Below are 22127 nucleotides of genomic sequence, written 5' to 3'. Positions count from 1 at the left end.
TAAACAGTATGTTGTAGTCGGAGGCATTTGTATACTTTCCTTGACCTTTGGATGTTATTAAATATAGCTACAGAATATTCTTTCATCAGATTATTCAGTACCAATAAGCATGCTACTACAAAAAGTGGTGATTTATTAGTTGGGAGTAAGTTGGTTCTCTATAAGCCAAGACATGTCATCGGTTCACGGCGTGAGGTTTCCTTTCTATGATACATTGATCGGAGTGGCAACAATATGGGAGGGGTTGAAGATACTCGTATACATATGATTTGATGAGTTTGTTGATTAGGTGGATTTGGCAGGGATGATTGTACTGATGATATGAAAAGCTTTTGAACTATAGCTGATAAGTAGTATATACAGGTGATTACGGTCTGTTATATATCGAGGATTTCGTAAAGTACTTATATATTTTGTAATTTCATAAATTGAACTAGTCAATAGGTATTTTCCTAGGAATAGTGTTTATCCTTGAATGAGGGAAGTGGAAAGATGACTAGAAAACATATCAATCTGCTGTTAGAAACTAGTATGTGAGATAAAGATTAGGCCCGAATCGAGAAGTGTCGTGTTCCCTTGAGATGGACGTACGTATATCATACTTTCCACAGTTTCTTTCTGTGCTTTGAATTTATGCTCATTATGTGATTCAATCATACAATAAGGTTTAGTTTGGACTTGCTAGAACGTCCATGCATTCCCGTTTACAGGAAACATCAGTTCTTCATCCGATATGAGACTACCATTTTCAACATCTTTCATTTTCACAATTTGTCATAAAAATAATATTTTTCAATAGTAGGAATCATAGTAGAGAATATTATTACTCAAGGCCAAATAAGATATTTTATTTGTTATGGTCAGGTACAATATTAATTATGATAAGATATGATATTATTTTTAATAAAATACAATTTTAAATTAATATTGATTATAATCGAATATAATATTCGTTACACGAAGACTTAGTATCATCGACAATATAGTACGTACACGTACTCGTACACCTTGTTCCAGATAAGCACGTATGTATGTTATATACACACACACACACACACATACACATGCTCAGCATTACCTTTCATACACACATGTTGCCATTTTTACCTACCCTTACATTCCGCGACTTCTCCCCGAATTCTCTTGTACAAGCAAGTCTGTTATTATGTTCCAAACCATAATAACTTACTTGCCCTACAAGTTCATCCCGGCATCCATCAGTATATAATATTATATTATTATTTATTTTCCTAGAGTTAATCGAGCCTACGGTTATATTTTAGGTACCCTAAGGGATAACCTAATCCTTTATAACCAATGGCTCTTATACCAACTTATGTCACACCCCGTTAAGCGATTTGCGGAAGCGTAAAACGGAAATGTAACAGACAACTCTGATATCAACCACATTGTTTATAAAGAACAATACAAACTACTTTACAGTATATTACATTGATCTAACTTAATTTACAACTAGGTGATACAAACTAAATTCATCTCGTTAAACGACTTTACTTCCTATTAGCACACTTGCATCAATTCACCCAACATTGATCGCAAGTCAAACACATAGCACATTGACTTTCTAATCCAATCCAGTACCTAAAAAACATGTTAAAAAGGGTCAACTACAAATAGTTGGTGGGTTTCACGAGTTTCAAGAAATCATTTATGCGTACAACAATCACAGTTTGTAAATACGCAAGTATGTATGCATGTACGTTCACAAGTACGTTTGTATGTATGTTTATGATGTAATTAAGCTAAGCTACAGTGAAGCCTTGACTGTCTGTGCTGCGTGCATCCATTTCCCACGCCCAATCAACCACTGTGGCTCCCTTTCCGCCCACCCAACATGCCCCGGTAGCAATGTCTAACACCACATAGTCTGTCTGTATAAGTATGGTCATGTGCAAACACGGAAACCAGGTCGATTCCATTTGGGTTTGTCAAACAAATAGTACTATTCACAAGCCACCGGCTCGAAGTTAATCATTTTGTTCGTGGGGACTTTCGTGTGTTAGCACTTAGATAATTCTCATCATCAAACAATTCAGAGTATATAGATATGTATCAACATGTTTTTCACCCCGAAAGTTCGTAAAAACAGTTTAAAAGTGGGGTCATGAAACTCACTGTTTAGTAGATAATCAGTACTGAGTCAGCTCGTGGTTTGCTCGATTCGCTATCACTAGTTCCTATAATCAATATTATAATAATATTAATATTTTAATATTATTATTATCTTAATACTAAACTAGGCTGTATATCTAATCTGGGTATAGCTGGAATGCCCAGAAAGTGTCAATAGGCTTAGGTTGTGATGTTGTTCAATTTATAATACTTAAAACTGAACTTGGCTCAGTTTCCATGTTTTCCCAGCTGGGCCAAGTTGTTCGTTTATGCGTTCAGAAAACAGTTATGGGGAAGTAAGCTTGGGTAAATGTGTTGGTCGATAAAATGATTAAGTTATAAAGAAAGATCACATATTGGGGTTTCGGATACGCTATGGGGCCCGTTTCCGTTTACTCAGTTTGATTTAAGGGGAAACGCGCACAATCTATCAAGATTGTCCAGGTTTCTCATAAAAAGGTTATAAATAAAAAAAATGGATTAACATTATCCAGATAGTCCAGATTGTTGAAAAACGGATTTTTAGTCCAGAAGTTGGTGGAAGTTGATGTTAACATTATCTCCTAATGGATATAAATAAAAAAAATGACTTAGGGGGTTTTATTTCAAATGTTACGGCCGGGAGGCTTTTTGAGCCTCTTTGGGCCCATTTTGGCCCACATTTTTCGATTTGTGTGCCTGTACGTGAAAATCCAAGTCTAAATATATTTCGGGTTTGGTTTTTGGAGCGAAAAATATATCGGGTACGACAAATAGCGCGAAAACGAGTGTTTTTCGGCTATTTTTGTATAAATTTATAAAAACATACTGTACGTTTGTAAAATTCAAAAATATTTTCACGGATCGCTTAAAACATTTTAAAGTTTTTGGTAAGTCTTTTTCGGCTTAACGGATGATACAATGCTTGGTTTGTAACTATCTTTCGCGTTTAAATCTATAGCGGGTAGTTAAACGAGCATGTTTTCGTTTAACTTGTTTGCTATCGAACTAAGGCCTTAATACTAGCATGCTAGCTTATATTAAACGTATATCAATTATAGATGGCTCCGCGAGATACCTAGGTTATAACCAGACCCGTTCGGTTAAGCATTCGTTCGTTACATAATAAGCGTTTATTCGCTTAATCGGTAAATACGTACTGAGGTGTACCTGGTTTTGTCTCAAATGTCACAATATTCGATTGATTCTTTATTCCATAATGTTCTACTTTGAGTTTAGTTTCCAGAAAGCTATAGTTTGTAATTGTTTGACGAGTGCTTCATAGGTTTTATGATTTTACAAGATTGTGTGTCTAATATGATTTAGAGAGTTATTTTCTGACCTTGATTCCCGATATCTTAACCTGATAATGCAAAGCCAAATGGGTTGATTCTACTTCTAGAAGTTCACGCTTTGAGTTACTAATCTAACCCAATTGGCCTTGCTTGATTTAGATTAGTATTGTGTCAGAACCAAGCTAATACTCTTTGTTGTGAAGTGTGATGAACTATTTGCACTTATCTGTAATGATTGATTTATCATGATTATTTTGTGCACGAGAAAACTATAAAAAAAATTATTTGGTAAACCTAACACATGAATGCTACTGTGGTAAATACGTTGGAACTTATTTTCGTTGTATGATTAGATAATAAAATTCGTTTGTACATGTCTAAATCTAACTAGAGGACTGCATGATAAGTATTTCAGTTTCATGATGATGCCTGATGGTGTGATCATTGCTTGATGTTTGAAACGTGCTAGAACTTATTTTAACTTTTGACATTAATTGCAATCACCAACAAGTCGTTGGGTCAATTTTGTGTTTGTGTGTGAGTCTATATGTGAGTCTTAGGGTCGTGTGTTGTTGAACACACTCTCATAACTTAAACATTTGTACTAGGCAACAGTTAGCGAGTCAAGTGTATTCTTTTGATTTTGGGGAAGATCTATTGCACGCATCACCAGGTGAGTTCATACTTTTCATACCTGTTTTCGGGAAGAAAAGACCAAGCATTTTCATTACTAGTTTTCGGGAAGAAAACACCAAACATTTTCATTTACTTGTTTTCGGGAGAAAACACAGGCATATTCTTATATGTTTTTGGAGGAAAACACAATGACTTGTTTTAGATTTATGTGATTTCTTGTATATCACAAATGTATACTAGATGCCCTTTATATCACATAAAGTCCTTACATTTTTTGAAACCGTTAGAGAGAGGATTCTTGCGGGGTAATACTAACTGGTACTACTGGGTGACAAACCCCACCCGGATAGTCGAGCTAGCATGATGGGGATATCGTAAAATGGGTATTTTATTGACCTAACTATATATTCTAGTGTCGGTGATAGACCTAGTAGGAAGACATACATCTTGTTAGCTTCAGTTCGAGTGAGTAGCTTGTAAATGGGTTAGCTACCATGATATATTTTGAAAAAGTGCTGAATCTACTTATACTGCTTTTTGATATAACTTATGAACTCACCAACCTCATTTTAACCCTTGAGTATTTATACTTGCCCAGGTTACTAGGTATGCTAAGGAGCTTGTGCACGCGTTTGTTTTGGAGTTTCATTATAGCATGGATACATTGTCTTACACTTGGATGGGTTGTGCATGTTTGAGCATGAAATTTCTTCGTTTTCAAGTTGTTTACTTTTACGCTTCCGCAAACGCAACTTATACCGTTAATGTATTTTTCTCATTATTAATGAGTTGTATTAAATGATAATTTTTCATTATTAAATGGTTATTTAGTAGACACATGGCTAGATCCTGGTACGTTGTGTGCCTCACGGTAAAACCCCTTTAGCCGAAATTTGAGGGTGTGACAACTTTGTTGAAGACTAGAAGATCCTCAAGAAGACGAACTGAAAGGTTTAGTTTAGCACGCACGTACTAGAATGCAAAGACTCGGATTAATAATGGTGCTTGAGGAAAAATAAAGTAAAATATAAGATAAAACAAAACTGGATCATCCATGGCTTAGTCTTTGTATTTTGTGATTTAAAGTTAAATATGTAAAACTTAAGTGTTGGAAATAAACGACTTGTAAAGTAACTAAGATGAAATCAAGTCTTGGCATTTTTATCTGCTTGTTTTACTCAACCTTGATTGAGTTAATATGAGAGGATTGGTTTTATGCAAGAGTGCATGACCCCTTGCTAGATAAACATTAAAATTGGACTTTAACGAGTGGCTGTGAAATATGTCATCAAGTTCGAACCCGACTTTTCTAAATGATGTATAATATAAAATAACTTATAAATATAAAAACTAGTAGCTTAGATAATTTGAAAGTTTATCAGTTTAAACCCTATAATTTAATCTTAAAAGCGTGTTCGGTTTAGTCAACTCGGGTCTTGATATGTTATCAAGTCCGACCCGACACTTCCAAGTGATAAATAATTATGAGATGATTAATTTAAGTCAGAAGCTTAACCAAGTTAGAAGTTTCATTAAGAAAAACTCCAAACGCTAACATTAAGTGAGTGTTCGGTTGTATCGGTCCAAGCTTGATATAAGACCAAGTTGGTTCTGACATGCCAAGTATTTGAGAAAACATTTCTAAATCAGTTTAAAAAGAAACTTAAAGAAAAATATGAGATTTGGTGGCTCGAAAGACAACTAGTGTGTTTAAGCGAATGAATTAGGTTTACTTAGGTTTGGTTGGTCCGAGACTTGGTATGATACCAAGTTTGGTTCCGACACTTCCATGTTATAATGATAAGTACAACATATTAAAAATTCAAATTTGAAACCGAACCAGAAAGTTATAAATTAGTAAAATCCCAAAACGAACCAAAATAGCCTTAATATGCAAAGGCTTGCCATAGAATGGCATAAACAACTTAATCAACCAAGGTTGAAGAAGGGAAACAAAGAAAAAAAGTGATACAACATAAATAAACAGAAAAACATGAGTTTTAATTACCCAAATCGGATTAAAAGCAAGTAACGGCTTCTATTTGACTTTAAAGGTCAAACTGTCAAGAACAAGCGATTAAGCCTTTCAAATCCGGATTTGAGAGAGATTAGAGGGGAAGAACAACTAAGAATGAGTGTAATGGAGCTTCTTTTATAGAACAAACATGCAAGGATAAGCTTGAGAGAGTGACAAGGCTTTGCCAATAGAATCTCATGCAAAAATGTTTATTGGTTGCTTTTGAATTTAAATAAAGTTTTATAATTAAATTAATATATTCTAAGATGAAAAATAGTTTAGTAATATATAATATAATAATGGGTTGGGACTTGATCGATTTGGGTGGAAGAAACACGAGTTTGAACCCTTAAACGATCGAAAACAAAAACAAAAACCAAGCTGCTGATCTGCAACTTAGTCGCTTAGCATGCCCAATGAGGGGGGGGGGGGGGCATCTTTATCGCATATCACAATGGGTGAGGCTCAAAAAAACTTTATTTTTTTGGTAATTTTAGTCCCTGGACTTGTTTAAGATCGATTTTTAGCATAAAATAAGCAAGTTAAGGATAATGTAACAATAAGACAAGTATAAAACATGATTATAACACAAAATTTGTTATTTTATTAATATACAAGGATCCGAAAACATACCCGGGTCGGGTTATACAATGCAAATAAGAATACGAATCAAACTGAAAAATGAAATGTCACATTAATTATTTATAACCTAACCAAATCTTAACATACTAGGACTCAAATAACTTAACTTGAAAAACAAATAAACCTACTAGGTAACTCTTAAGCATTTAAACTTACTATATAAATCAAAATATTTATTAAAAATTAGACTTCATTAAATTTTCCACTTGGTCCTCCAACTATCTTTTAAACACATTTAAGGATCAACTTTCAATATTCTCCCTTAATCCTGAAACCAACTCATTTATTCTTCGATACAAAGTCACATCAAGGTCATCTTGAATATGTTTTGCCTTGTTAATCGTGTCCTCTTCCTTGTCATTATTCGTTCCTTCTTTCTTGTCGTTCCACTTGTTTTCTAAGATGTTTTCTTGCTTAATTTCCTTGCTTCGATCTTACTTTCTTGCTAATAATCTTTCTTTCTTTTCTTTCTTGTTCTTGCTCTAACTCAAAAATAAGTTTATTTATCTTTTTTAAATTCTTGGGAATTCTTTCTTGCTATAACCCAAATCAGATTTCTTGCTCTCTCTTGCTATTAAGAACCAAAACGGTTTACGATTTCTTACTGTTGCTTCTAATAAAAATATTAGATTACTTTGTACCTTAAATTTTCAAGACTTGGCTGCTGACTAGCTAGCTATCTTCTTTCTTCAGCATTTGGCCATCGACTACCTTCTTTCTCCCCCCCCCCCCCCCCCCCACACCTTATTATTTTTAGAAAGCGAGTTCTTGATTATCTTCTACCTCCTGTCAAGAAACAAACTCTCTATTACCTTCTGCCTTCATTCTAGGAAACCTTCTTACCTACTTTCTACACGTGCCTTCTTTAATTTATCAAGAATTGATCTTGATAACCTACTCAACGGATCTTATCCTCGACCAGCTGCGAATAACATCACCCGAAAAAGTCCCCCACTACCTCATAATCAGCCAAAAGACTATTGTAATAAAATTTCTTGAACCCACATGATCACGCTTTGCTTCTTTTTTTCACGTGATCACGTCTTGCTTCCTATGTGATCATGCCTTGCTTATGTATTCGATCTCCTTCTCTATGGATGAGCACTTGCTTTCTTCTATTTAATTACATGCCTCTTAGTTCAAGCGTACGCTTTGATACTAATTGTTGAGCCAACTCCATGAACAAGACAAATATCAAATTTTCTATAAATCAAACAACTAAAGTAAAAAGTAAAAAAATTATCAATTAGAAATGTTGCATACTCAAAACAAAGGCAAAACAACCATGTTTATAATCTAACCGGATCTAAACAAGGACTCAACTAACTTAACTTGCAAAAAGAATAAACCTACTATATATAACTCTTATTAAACATTTAATCTTACTAATTAATTGAAGCTATTTATTAAAAACTAAACTTAATTATACTTTCCACTTTGACTCTCCAACTTTTCTTAAACACGTTATTAACTTTCAATAAATACTATATGTGTATGGTTGGTATGAGATAATGAAATGAGTAATGGACATGGTAATAGAATGAACAAAGTAATAAATGAATCATTACTATTCTACTATTATGCTTGGTTACAATACAGGAATGATTTATCACTTCTTTATTATTATTGTTGTTGATAACAACAACAATAATAATAATAATATGAATGTTCATAATAGCTAGTTTTCAGGGCCTATGCATTGCAACGAGATCTTTAAACCAAATAAAAATAATCATAAAAACACTAATATCATGAATGTGTATTGTGAAATATTAACTCACTAAATTTAAAATAACAACAATATTGATAATATAATGATATTTCTAATATAATAATAGTTATATTATAATATACAATGATAAAAGTAATATAATAATAATAGTAATTATTATTGTTGTTGTTATTACTGACTCCTTTTCATTCCTTGAAGGTAAAAAAGATATTAAAAAAACTTTTTAAATAAATGAAAATTCTAGAAATTTAAGGAATTTCATTCATTATGGAATGATTCGTGCTATTAACACATGACAACCAAACATGTTTTATTCATTCTCTTGTTTTAAACTTGGTTGGAGGTAATGGAATGAAGGGGAAATGGAATGGTAAAAGAAATGGAATGGAATGGACATGGTAATGAAATGCATTATTACCATTCATTTGTCTTGTTCGGTTAACCTATGTAAATGAAATGAATTATTACTTTATACTATTTGGTATCCAAAAAAAATTATACGAATTAAATAGAATAGTAAAAACACTCCTATCTTGAAATACTTTTTAACCCAAAAAAATAAATAAATAAATAAAAAACCTTCAATGGTGACGATGGTAGCTTCGGCGACGAAAATGGTGGTGGCGACAGTGGTGATGGTGGTCGGCCAGGCGGCATGGGTGGCGGTGGTAGCATTCGTAGTGATGGCGATGGTAGGGTGGCAGCGACAGTGGTGGCGGTCTAACAGCGACAATGGTGGTGGAGGTGATGGTCAAGCGGGGGCGGTGAAAAGGGTTGCGGTGGTTGCGCACAAAGTTGGTTGCAACGGCGGTGGCGGTGGTAGAGCTGGTGGTGGTGGCGGAGGTGGTGTTGGCGACGACGATCAGGTGATAGTGGTGGCGATGGTAGTGGTAGTGGTTGTTGTTAGATGGTGGTGGTGTTGTTGAGAAAGTAAGGTGAAGGAGGAATGGAATGGAAAGAAAAAAAGAAGGGAGTGGGAAGGAATGGTTTTGATGGAATGAGATTCCATGTGTAATGGATGTTTCCATTCCATTGAGCAACTAAACATCACTTTTTTCATTCCCACGCAATGAAGCATTCCATTCCTGCATACCAAACGCTACCTTAGTTTAAGTATTTTTAACCCAAAGTTCTAACAAATTTCTTCTTGGGGTGGTTTTGGAAATATTCTTTTTAGGGGGTGCTTGAGACTCCTTATGAAAACTTCTTATAATTTTTCAATAAGTTAATAAGTTAAAAAAGTGTAATTTATTAACTTTTTTCTCTCATATAAATAGCAATCCTAAACACCCACTTATTCATTACATATATCCTCAATTTATATGTGAAGAATTTTTTTTTATTTTGAAAATTCGAAATCAAGGTTATTTTGGTTCGTATATTTGGTACAAGTATGTCTTCAATTCAATTTTTCCATTCATGTCTCATCGTAATAACTTGGCCCAAAATATACTGAACTAGTAATATTACCGGCGTGACGCACCGGGCATGTTGGTGAAACCCAGACAGTGACAAAACTTAAGCGTTGTCGGTCCCGAGCGTTGAGATAGTAAGTTGACGTAAATCCAATCAATTTTTGTTATGTTCATTATGATACCGGTACCAAAAAAATGTTGCGGACCAATAAGACGCCGCAAAGTGGCCCAGTAGAAACTTTGCGGCACCAAACTTATCTTTTATACTTATTACTAATGCGTCTATCATCTTCGAAGTTTTTTAGTGGATGGTTGTTCCGTTTTTCTATCATAACCTACACTCCAAACACATAGCAATATATTACCATAAACACATTCTAATTTACCTATACTTTTAAAACAGAGTCATTCTTTCATATGTCATTTAACTAAAGTAACCAATTAAAATGTCAACTAACACTATTATCATTTATAGAATTACTAACAAAGTTAAAAATGTAACTTTAAATGTTGTATTAAATGAGTTTTTAGATATTTATGAATTATGAAATTTTATTTATCATTATTTATATCTTATGAATCCACATAAGTTATTATGTAAATTATTAAATTTAAATTTTTTTGTTGCAAATTCTTAACCACCCACGTGTTACACGGACTATATTCTAGTTATTTAGTAAATCAACTTTATATGATTACAATATTATTGAAGGAATATTATAAATGAAAACATAAATAGGTAGGAATGTTCCTAAATAACCAGGTTAATGTTAATTATTTGCCTCAAAGTCATATGAAAGATGAGGAGGAAATTTTACTAACATTAACTCCTCAAATGTCACGAATTTGAGATTTATGTAATTTGCATAAGCCGAAAATAGGTAGAAATTTATTCAGGGGAAATTGATGTAATTTTTATTTTCATTTGTTTGAATTCTTGATCTGATGTGATTGTTGATCCTGTTTTAGAGCCCTTACAACGTTAAACGCCTGTAAATCGTCACATCAGCACCATATTAGATTTAAAGAGTTTCTAAAAACCCCGCTTTCTTCTACAACATCAAACCTCCAAAAACCATATTAAAGCATTGTTGAAATTTTTATATAATGTGTTAGTATATGATAGAGAGAGAGAGAGAGAGAGAAAGAGAGAGAGAGTGTGGCCCTATTTTCTCATCCGCCTTCTTGTTTGCATATGCAAACCCATATGGATGGACAAACAGTCACAACGAGACTCGTTTGCCGCTGCTCATTTGTAGGCTGCCACATCAAAAGGATGATCACCCCGCAAACCTTACGTTATAGGTGCTCTTGACGCCTTATAGAACGGTGGCTATAATTTTTTTAAAGAAATATTTTTGTCATTCATCACTTAAAAAGGTAATTTACATTGAAGCTTCCTAGCTATTTTTCTTATAAAACATTAAATGACTTATTGTACATTTATATGTAGTTTGCCAGACAAAAGTTGTACTTTTTAATTTTTTTTTTCACATTTTTATTTGTAGTAAATTTTCACAAAGTTACATATGAGTTAAAAAAAACACACATAGCTTAGTTAAAAAAATAAGTCAATATTGTAGGAGACAAAATAAGTTGGTTACAGACCGAACTAAATCGGGTTGGGTTGAATTAGCTCACAAAGACTTGTTTTATCATTTTCTTAACATGTATAAAATAGTTATGATTCTGCTGTAGTTTAAAAATATTTATTTATAATGTATCATAATAATCTATTTAACGACTCTTGCATTTATGAGATTTATGTAATTTTTTCACACTTCAAACATTACCCAACGTTTTCAACATATTTAAATGATGTGCTTTAGTAAATTGATGTAAGCATGAGTGGAACTGGTATATGGAGCACGGCACTTAATTTTTTACTTTTATATATACGTTTAATATGGAATTTAACCCTAGTGGTTTTTGAGCATCGGCACTGCAACTTTTTTACTTACATTGAAAAACTCAATCTATGCATTTTGTAATTGATAAACATAATAATAATAATAATAATAATAATAATAATAATAATAATAATAATAGTAATAATAATAAGTATGCCACTCACCTAATTACTTGAATTTTTCTTTCTGACAGGTTATTGATCACTTACAACAATAACTGTAAATAGTAAGCTTTTGATTAACTCAAACGCATAATAATTAAAAACTTTCTCTTAATTTTATTGACTATAACGATAAAATTAGTACTATTTATGTAACCCGCACCAAAAATTGTGGTGTTTAACTACGAGACGTCGAGACATATGAACATAAAAAAGCCAACTGAAAAATACTCGATCTACCACTCAATAAGAAATTAACAACAATATATCTGGTTGGAAAAAGACCAATGATATCTAGTGTGGGGCCTACGTTTACATTGAATCCAATGAGATCTAGTTGGGGATTGACCAATGGCTATTAATTTGACGAACCACCTTTCTGCTGTTTACTAATGTAAGTTTTAAAAGTCTACGTGTACGACCACACCCCTGCTTCTTTTTCAATAAATAGTAACCACCAACCTCATGAATCCATACTTACTGTTTTAGACTTGGTAACTAGAAACCGATATAGAGCATTCTCATCCAGTTCTCTATCTTTATATCCATATATATCATATAATTATACTAAAAAACATTATATTTCTCTCTTCTGTTTAATTAAATAATATTTTTTTATACCTTTTTCATTACAGTTTTCTCTCTTCACTCTATAATTTACAAAAAAATCACTACATTTTCTCTCTCCACCCTATAATTTACACTAACAACCCCACCCTATAATTTACAAACTTTCCTCATATAATTTTAGAGAATGGGTTGAGAATGCTCTAACTAGTTTGATTTAGTGTTTCTTAGGTTGTTTGCCATGGGTAAATCAAAACGGTTTAGTTAAAACACCGCGTTACTATTGCGTAGGTAGTGAAGTGGTAACTAGTTTAACCTTAACTAACGTGTTGCGGTTTAAATTAGTTTAACTAATATTTTAATCTTACTAATATATTAAAGCAAGATAATTATCTCCACTTGTCCTTATTCTAGCCTATCCACATAGGATTTCATGTAATCACATTTCCATATCAATAATTTCCATATATTCACAATTATTTTTAATCCACTAAATTAAAATCAGCATTCCAATTTAATTCAATTAATTCTACAATTAAATCTATTTATTCAAATTAATACAATTAACTTCATAATTAAGTCTATTTATTCTAATTAATAATCACATTGTCAAATGTATGTCTTTCTTTTTAAGTTTCTCTTTCATTTAAATCTATTTATTCAAATTAAAGCAATTAACTCCATGATTAAGTCTATTTATTCCAATTAATAACCACATTGTCAATGATTTAATTTACTCTTGAGGAAAGAAGAAGAGTCGGTGAATGGTGATCAAACCGAATGTTCTTTAAGTTTTATTTATTTATTTATTTATTTATCAAGAAATGATATGAAAAATGCTATAAAAATATAGATATCTCTGAAAATTATTTGTAAAAAACACTCTAAAAGAAAAAAGAAAAAAAAAACGTTCTTTAAAACAATTAGGAACATTTAAAAAAAATAAATAAAGCTGTTTACAAAGAGATTTTCGGAAACTTAATGTGGTACAGTCTAAAGCTGGTGTGTATTTGTAAACTTAGTTTTCAATTAATATAACAAATCTTTTACTAATATGTTTTTTTTATTTTTTTCAGGTCTAATGGTTCATTTATGTTATATTATTTCTTATTCATTACATTGTTTATTTATAAAGTATTTTCTTTTTATGTTATAGACATAGTTTAACATCTTTTGTAACATCTGAGGGTAAAAAACTTATGTCAAATATTTGTGTTGACTGAAGTCGTAGTTCATATTTTATATTGTTTGTTGATATGTTTTCTGTCACACCCCAACCTAAGGCGGAAATGCCGGGGCGTGATCCGATTGCTCACAGCTCGAAGATACTATCATAATTATAAATGACAATATCTAATTAATTATTTTAATTCAAATAATACACAATATTCAAATACAACAATACAATTCAAATAAATAAATACAATCAATTAAATTTAAGTTTGTCTTCAATATAACCCTATGATCTTTCTAAGTATCCATATTTCAATTTAAGCAACCTGCATATGCGTAGAAAATGGAGTTTGATCAACAACACATGTTGAGTGAGATGATCACCAAATTTTGAAACAACAAATAACATATATATATATATATATATATATATATATATATATATATATATATAGATAATTGAGAAATAGTAAATGATAAATGCGCAAACCAATATATGTGGTAAAAATCAATCAAACTTTAACAAACCAAAATCAAGTTGTACTCGTGTGCCAGTGAATCGTTGCCAAGCGAATCAAGCATTGATTTCAATGACTAGATTGTCGGTTTACTTTCGCCAAGCGAATCGAGCTCCGGTTACTAAGACGGACGTATGATCATACTAATGATAAGCCTATACAAAAGGGGATATGTTGGACCTCCCTGAAACGTTATCAAGTAAACAATTAAACATGTAGCAATTAGCAAATAGCATTCAACTGATATTCACATAATAATTATGTTTGCGATTTTCAGTGTATATATATAGCATAGAAAATATGAGTAAGTACGCATATGTCCCCAAAACATTCGAAAACATTGTATAAAAAGGGGAATGATCAAACTCACCTGATCGATTAAGCCAAACGGAATTGAACGCGACAAGAACGATAATCATGCTCTTCGAGAATACCGAAAAGAATCCTAATTAAATAATGATATAAGTGAATTATAAATTATATAATACATATAACGAATTTAGGATTCGATATGATTTGAGTTACAATTATGATTTGGTATGTTACGGATTGAACGATTGATCTCTACGGATTTTATTATTGTTTAATTGTATAAAAACCATTGTTTATCGTATAACCGAACTTACAAATAATTATTAGTTTAATAAATATAAGTTGAGATCCATTATAATAATAATCGTTTAAATATGCAATTATAGTAAAATTTGTATCTCGGACTTCTTAACGAAAGTCGGTGGTAAAATATAGTTAACACTTTTAAATACGTTAATACGTTTATTATGATTTTTAAAATAAATAACACTTACATATATACATATTTAATATATATTTATTAAATATAAATGAATTTAGAAAAAAACGTTTTTACAACGAGAAGCATTAACATTAGCGTCGGTTTTTAATAAAACAAAATAATGATTTATTATTAATAATAAGATACATACATATATATATATACACACATATACACATACATATACGAAAACTAGTAACGAGATTATTTGACACGAAAATTTTAACTTGACGTCGGTTTGAATAAAATATCGTTTATTTAATATTACTTATAATAAATTATATATCATTTAAAATCCTTAAAACAATAAATATCAAAAATATAACCAAAAAAACGGCTTGCAAGACTCGAACCCACGATCTTTGACCAGAATTTGAACACACACACACACCAGCGATCTGCGCTGGTGTGTCAATTATTAAATTGTTGTAAACAGAACCTTATATATAGAAGCTGACAATCCTAGATTTGATTATAAAACCCTAAATCTGCAATTGATCAATCCATTCAATACCCGTTTAATTAGTGTTGGGGCTTTTGCCCATTGCTGTTATGCGAACCTAGTGCAAGTGTTAATTACCTCAAACGATGACGGAAATAGAGAGAACGGCTACCCCGTCTTGACAGCTAGAAACAGGGCTCGAATGGAGGTTTACGGCCAGTTTAAATATAATTAAGTATAGGGTTTTTGGTCGTTGGGTTGTAGGGAAGGTTCTGATGAAACTAATTGGATTATAGTCACTCCTAGACTATATAATCGAATCTAGGTTAAAGACGGTTTGTTTATGAATTAATTCGTATCATCTTTGATCTCGTTTCTTAAATTAAATGAGTCTGTTAGGCCGATTATAGCAAGGAGAATCAAAAACACGATCAAATTCTCAATTTAGAACGATAATTGAGGCTCAAGCAACTAAACGGGTACGGGTTTTGGGTTAACGGGTCCTGGATCCATGGGTAAACGGGTCTGGTTATGGGTTATAAAGAAATAAGCAGAAATTGCACTTTGGTCCCTGAAATTTGATGGGGATACAAATAGAGAGGTTAAAACATAAGTTTAGGGTAAAATATGTATATTCTTCATAGTTAAATATATATTAAATATAATAAACAAATATAAATCGTATAAATATTTCTCGATAAACGTGATATTTTTTATTTGTTTAAAATTTCCCGAATTATAAAACGAGTCGGGTAAAAGACATCAATTCGTTCGTTGGAAAACCCGAGTTGTTACATTTTCCACCCGTGTGTAACACGGGTTATTATCCTAGCAAATAACTAAAATAAAATAAATTTGTCTTTGTATATAATTGGTGAGTTTGATGTGGACCTCAATAACCAAAAAGGGGTAGGTCGTTAATGGGACAGCGGTGGAGGGTAAAAATGGGTTTGACAACGGATTTGGCGGGTGACCTTGCTTTTCACAACTCAAAAATAACAATAATTAATAGTCTTAACAAACTTTAGTGATGCCGATAGTTATGAGTCAAACTAGACTGGTAGTTGGAGTGTTGGACCGTATTTTCAAGAAATTTTTAATAAATTATGTATATGTTTAGAAATCTTATTTTTTTTTTTATATTTTTTCAATTTCCATATTTCATATATTTTATATTCTGTTTGTAAGTGTGTGCATATGCGTGCATAGATGTTTTGAAATTATTTATGATGTTGAAGTGTTTGTGGCCAAGAGGGATCAAGGTGTGTAATAAGATAATTCTCAACAATTGGTTGAGTGTTCTGTGCTCGAGTCGCATTAAGAATACTGGCGTAAACTTAGAATTTAATTTAGAAAGTATGTTAGTTACTTATTCAAAAAAAATTTATGGGTTAAACAATCGCTACGTTACATATATGGGTATAAAATTGGGACTTCTATGTCTGTAAAACTATCATTAGGTAGAACATGGAAAACCATTAGAAACGTGAAAAAGAAACTATCAGTTACAATCAAAAATTATGGAAAGCTTTAAAGTGAAATCGGGAAGATGAGACAAGAATCAATTTTGGCTGCATATCTTCTAAAGTGCTATTCCAAGCCTTATTCTTGCCAGAAAATAAAAAAGATGTACTATTGATTACGGGTCATTTCAAATAAAAATATCGACTAGATTCGGATTTAATAGTGTTATCAGCAAAATGGATTACGAGAAAAGTGAGTTCAGGTCAAATCGGGCCATTCATTCGGATTAAACATTCAAATTAATTCAAGTTCGACAGTAAACTCTTATTCATAAAATAATGACTTAGAGATGAAATTGACAATAATATCTCATAAAGTTAAATAAAAAATAAAGTTAAATAAATGTCAAAATAAAGTTAAAATAATGACTTAGAGATGAAATTGACAATAATAACTCTTTTGAGTTTTATTATGCGTTTTTGTTGTTGGTGCAGCCCTGCGGAATTGCAGAGCGTAAAAAATAGGAATGAATAGTTCAAAATCGTGTTCTTAAAATGAGTACCAAGCTTTTAACAAATAGTTTAATTAATTCAATACATTTACTTTGATTTTGTAGTGATTTTAGCTTTCTTCTTTTCAGGTATGATAAATTATAAAACATTTGTTTCATATTTCAATGATTGTGTAAGAAACAAACTTTGTGGATACTGTAAAGTTTTTTTTGACATACAACATTTGACTTTATCATATGATATAGTTTTTATTAATATATCTTTTTGGTTTCACGGTTTAACTTAAAAAGATGTTTTAAGTTGTCATTTTACTCTGTTTCTCTTTGCATGTTTTTTTGTCTTAATAAAAATAACAACATAATACCTTATAGTTTATGCAAAATTATTCATTCTTATAAATATGACATTTGTAATTCATTAAAATGTATAACATAAACATATATTGCTTTCTTTATTTTTCACCCTGTATAACACGGGTAACTAACCTTGTTTTTAATAAAATATAATGTCTACATTAAGATAGAATGCGGAAAGGCAACACGTTGAAAAATAAGAAAAATAAAAGGGGATGAAGGGATTCAAACACGGGTTCAATGTGTTCGACAGTTTTAAATAAAGACAACCATCAGCTTGATTTATTGCTATTACTCTGAAAACAATAGTTATACGCAAAAATAAACAAATAAATAAATGAAAGTTGCAAAGTAGAAGGTAAGAAAAGCTAAACTTTGTGTAGTGGTAGGAAACATGAGATTTTTAATGGAGATTTAAGTTCAAACTTCACTTACAATATTTTTGGGGGATATGGGTGGCTCAATAAAGGAATACTGAGATCTTTAGCAGAAGACTGAAAATCCTCGTGTCAACAGTTCAAATCTGGTTCATGACACATGATTAGTTTGTATGAGTCTCTACTCTACCAATTCATTGATATGAATATATATTCATTAAGTCTTTTCCAAATTTGAGAATCCCAATGAATCCCTAATTTTATTGTATTTTTTATTCTATACATAATAAAAATACAAACCATAAAACAAAAGAGACTTCAATTACTCTGTTTAATCTAGAATAGAACATTGAATCTATAGAATTGTTATAAGTGAAGATTTGTTTTTTTTATCATTCAATGAGCATCTTGTATTTCATAAAAATTGGGAGCAATATAATCTATACGTAAAGGCCATCCTATCTAACTTTTAGGCATTAAGGTGCATTTCAAACGTGAATGATTATCATAAGAGATTCCCAACATATCATAAGATTCCCGTTCTTGAAAATCCACACTTTTCCAAACTCAGAAAATAGACGGAATTCTAGGATCCCTCCTCGGGGGAAATACTTTTATGCATACCTCTTCTGGTTGATCCACGCCATACTCTATTCTAGTAAGATGATACACACTAGCTAATAGTCCGCCCGGTGCTACATCATAGGCGCATTAGAAACGAAGATAATTGTAACCATATACATATAAAATGACAGCAATGGAATGTCAATCCCCGGGTTTATTTGTAAAGTCTCTATTCCTTGGTAATAAAAGCCCAAAGATCTATGAATTAGCGTATGCTTAACTAGCCAAGCAGACAAATTACTCTACATCTTTTTTATCTCTCCCACGTTTTTTTGTGGGTATAAGTATTTCAGATTTCCGATAAAATTTCTGAAGATTGAGCCACAACTTTTTATTCTGTGCAAAGGAATCCTATCTAATTTACTAATTCGTGGGAAAATACTGAACTTTTGTATTTGAAAAATGTTTCAGGAGAAAACTCTGAGGTATTTGTGATCTCTAGTTCAATCCTGAGCGCGTTCGGGTTTGACCACCACGTGGGCCTTTGGGCGGGAGGGTTTTTCCAGAACTGGAGATAATTTGGAGGCGCTTAAGGGCTACGTACGGTTGGATTGGGCTAGTTGGTGGTGGCCTTTTGCCATTGGATTATCCCGTACAAAGTACCTAGGCATTCTATGTTTGTTGGCCGTTAAAAAAAAAACATGTAGTATAGTATCCTCAACCTAAATTGCATAAGAAAAGAAGGTACAATACTACATTGTGCTCGTTACACCATGGGCCATTTAGCGGGCGACATAATGATAACATTTTTAATAATCATGACAACAATTTCAAAATTAATTGATCAAATTAACTCACGAGGTTTTATTTGGTGAACAATAGAGCGAAGATTCTACTTATATTAGTCGAATTGATGTGATTTTAGCTTTCTAACATTGTCCTCATTCGTCATCCAAAAAAATTATGTTTTTTTAGAAAATTTGGCGTGACGAAAAAGAAAAAAAAAAAACTTGTCCTGATTGGGAAAAAAAAGTTTGTTAAATATCTTAAATTGTATATGTTTTTACTAATAATATTAGAACTCGTAACACTGATATAGTGGTATATGATATGTTAAAAGAGATTGGTAACTTTATTGATGGAGGTGGGCCGATCTAAATTTGTGGGCATACGTGAGATGTGTTTATGGGCATGGCTATGAACTAGGCCCACACCTCTTATAATATTTAAACTTAACACTCATTTTGTAATAATTAATAAAATGTTTTATTTGTAGTATTAATTTATATCTTATCTTAAAGATAATATAGCAGCATTAGCTACAATTTACTTTACCACATAATTAATTAGGTTTGACTATAACACATCAACTAGAGTTAAACTTTTATTTATGAATTATGAGTCATCCTCACAGATAGATAAGAGGTGTGGCGGTGTTCTGGCCCAACCATTTCAACCCAACCTCCCATCTGGTATGAACCACAACGTAAAATACGTGTTCTTGTTTTTGCACATTATATTCATCATTACAACCCAAAGTGGTCTACATACATTAGCCATCAGATGCATTTAATCAGAATGCCGAACTGAACCCATAGCCCAACTGCTTGCCGGTCATAGCCCCAAAGATTTGGGCCTAGTTCATAGCCATGCCCATAAACACATCTCACGTATGCCCACAAATTTAGATCGGCCCACCTCCATCAATAAAGTTACCAATCTCTTTTAACATATCATATACCACTATATCAGTGTTACGAGTTCTAATATTATTAGTAAAAACATATACAATTTAAGATATTTAACAAACTTTTTTTTCCCAATCAGGACAAGTTTTTTTTTTTTCTTTTTCGTCACGCCAAATTTTCTTATAGTGATGTGTTATAGTCAAACCTAATTAATTATGTGGTAAAGTAAATTGTAGCTAATGCTGCTATATTATCTTTAAGATAAGATATAAATTAATAAATACTACAAATAAAACATTTTATTAATTATTACAAAATGAGTGTTAAGTTTAAATAAAAAGTTTAAATATTATAAGAAGGCTAAGAAGAATGATATTTTTGTCCATCACAAAATTAAAACCCTAAACATAAAAAGCACATCATATCCACCACCTTCAGGCCACACATCTGCACCCTCTCTGTCAGCTAACCTCCACCACTGTAACCCCCTCTGCTAGCGCTACACTACCGCCACCAACATCACCGCTGGCTCAGCTCTTCTCCGTCACCATCACCGGCACCGGCACCGGCACCTTCTAATTTCGTGAAGCCTTCGAGATTTTTTTTTCCGGTAAAACAGATTTCCGACGAACTTAAAACATTATGCTTTTCACCCATTGTGTTTTTTCTGGTGAGATACGGCGGACCATTGTGTTTTTCCGGTGAGATACGGTTAAACGGATTTCTGGCGAACTTTAAAGTAGTGCTTCATAGCCTTCACCATGTGTGTGTAAATCAGTAATTGAGATATAAGGACAAATTAATCATGGTGTAAATAATTAATAGTGAATCCGGATTAAAACACAACCGTTGTATTTTTCAAACACCATTAAACGCAATTGTATCGCACTGTAGCTTAATTGGTAAAACACAAAACGTAAAATCGTAAATTGTAAAAGACATGAGTGAAATGACTTTCTTATAAAAACACAATTGTATTTCTTACCTCAAAAACATTATTCTAAAAACACAATGGAAAAAAACTACTGTTAAAATAAAGTTTGTAAAACACAATTTGATAAAACACAATGATCATAACCTATAACACAAACTAATAAAAAACTCGTTAGTTTTTTTGGTTTTTATATGACAATATTGTATTCATATTAAAGATAAAAAGACGTTTGTTATTATGGTGATTTTTTTTAAAAACGTGTTGTATAAAAAAAGTTATAGACATTTTAAAATGATGAGAAAATTTGACATGTGCCTTACATGTGATGAGAGAAAGTCTACAATTATGTGTTATTCCATTTGTGCCCTTCCCTTTACTTTTTACTTAATTTTCCCAAAACTAATCTTAACCATCCAAATAAAAAATCAATGATCTGCAATCCTTCTTATCCTTCTTACAAAAATAATACTTTTTATTTTAACCTCACCCAAATGATATTAGCAAATTATATAAAAATGTGTTTTTAATATTAGATAACCTTTTTTTTAGAATCTAACTTTTATGTAATTCAAATACATATTGTAATTTAAGTAGTTTTATTAATGATCGGTTATAATTAGAAAATTATTAAAAGGGCTTTTAGTTCTTAACAATAATTAATGATTTGTTCATGTATGAAATAAACTATGACTGGTATGTCTTAGTCAAACCTTAGTAAAGTACGGTGTAATTGGAAAACATAGTACGTAATATCTAAAAAAAACCTAATAAAAATAAAAAATAAAATATGCATTCAAATATTTATACAAATGGAAATGCTTT

At 31.8% G+C, this 22127-nt stretch overlaps 1 protein-coding gene across 1 annotated transcript in view; it reads left to right on the top strand.

The window, feature by feature from the left end:
• The window catches only part of LOC143531452 (N6-mAMP deaminase-like), a 92462-nt gene that overhangs the window by 25805 nt on the left and 44530 nt on the right, over nt 1-22127 (top strand). The window lies entirely within an intron of this gene.

Source organism: Bidens hawaiensis, unplaced genomic scaffold, assembly GCF_021521415.1.
Source record: "Bidens hawaiensis isolate Kalapana, Puna unplaced genomic scaffold, B.hawaiensis_p1.1 tig00009161_1, whole genome shotgun sequence".
Classification (NCBI taxonomy): Eukaryota; Viridiplantae; Streptophyta; class Magnoliopsida; order Asterales; family Asteraceae; genus Bidens; species Bidens hawaiensis.
Note: the sequence above shows the minus strand (reverse complement) of the source record. Positions and strands in the feature narration are given on the sequence as shown.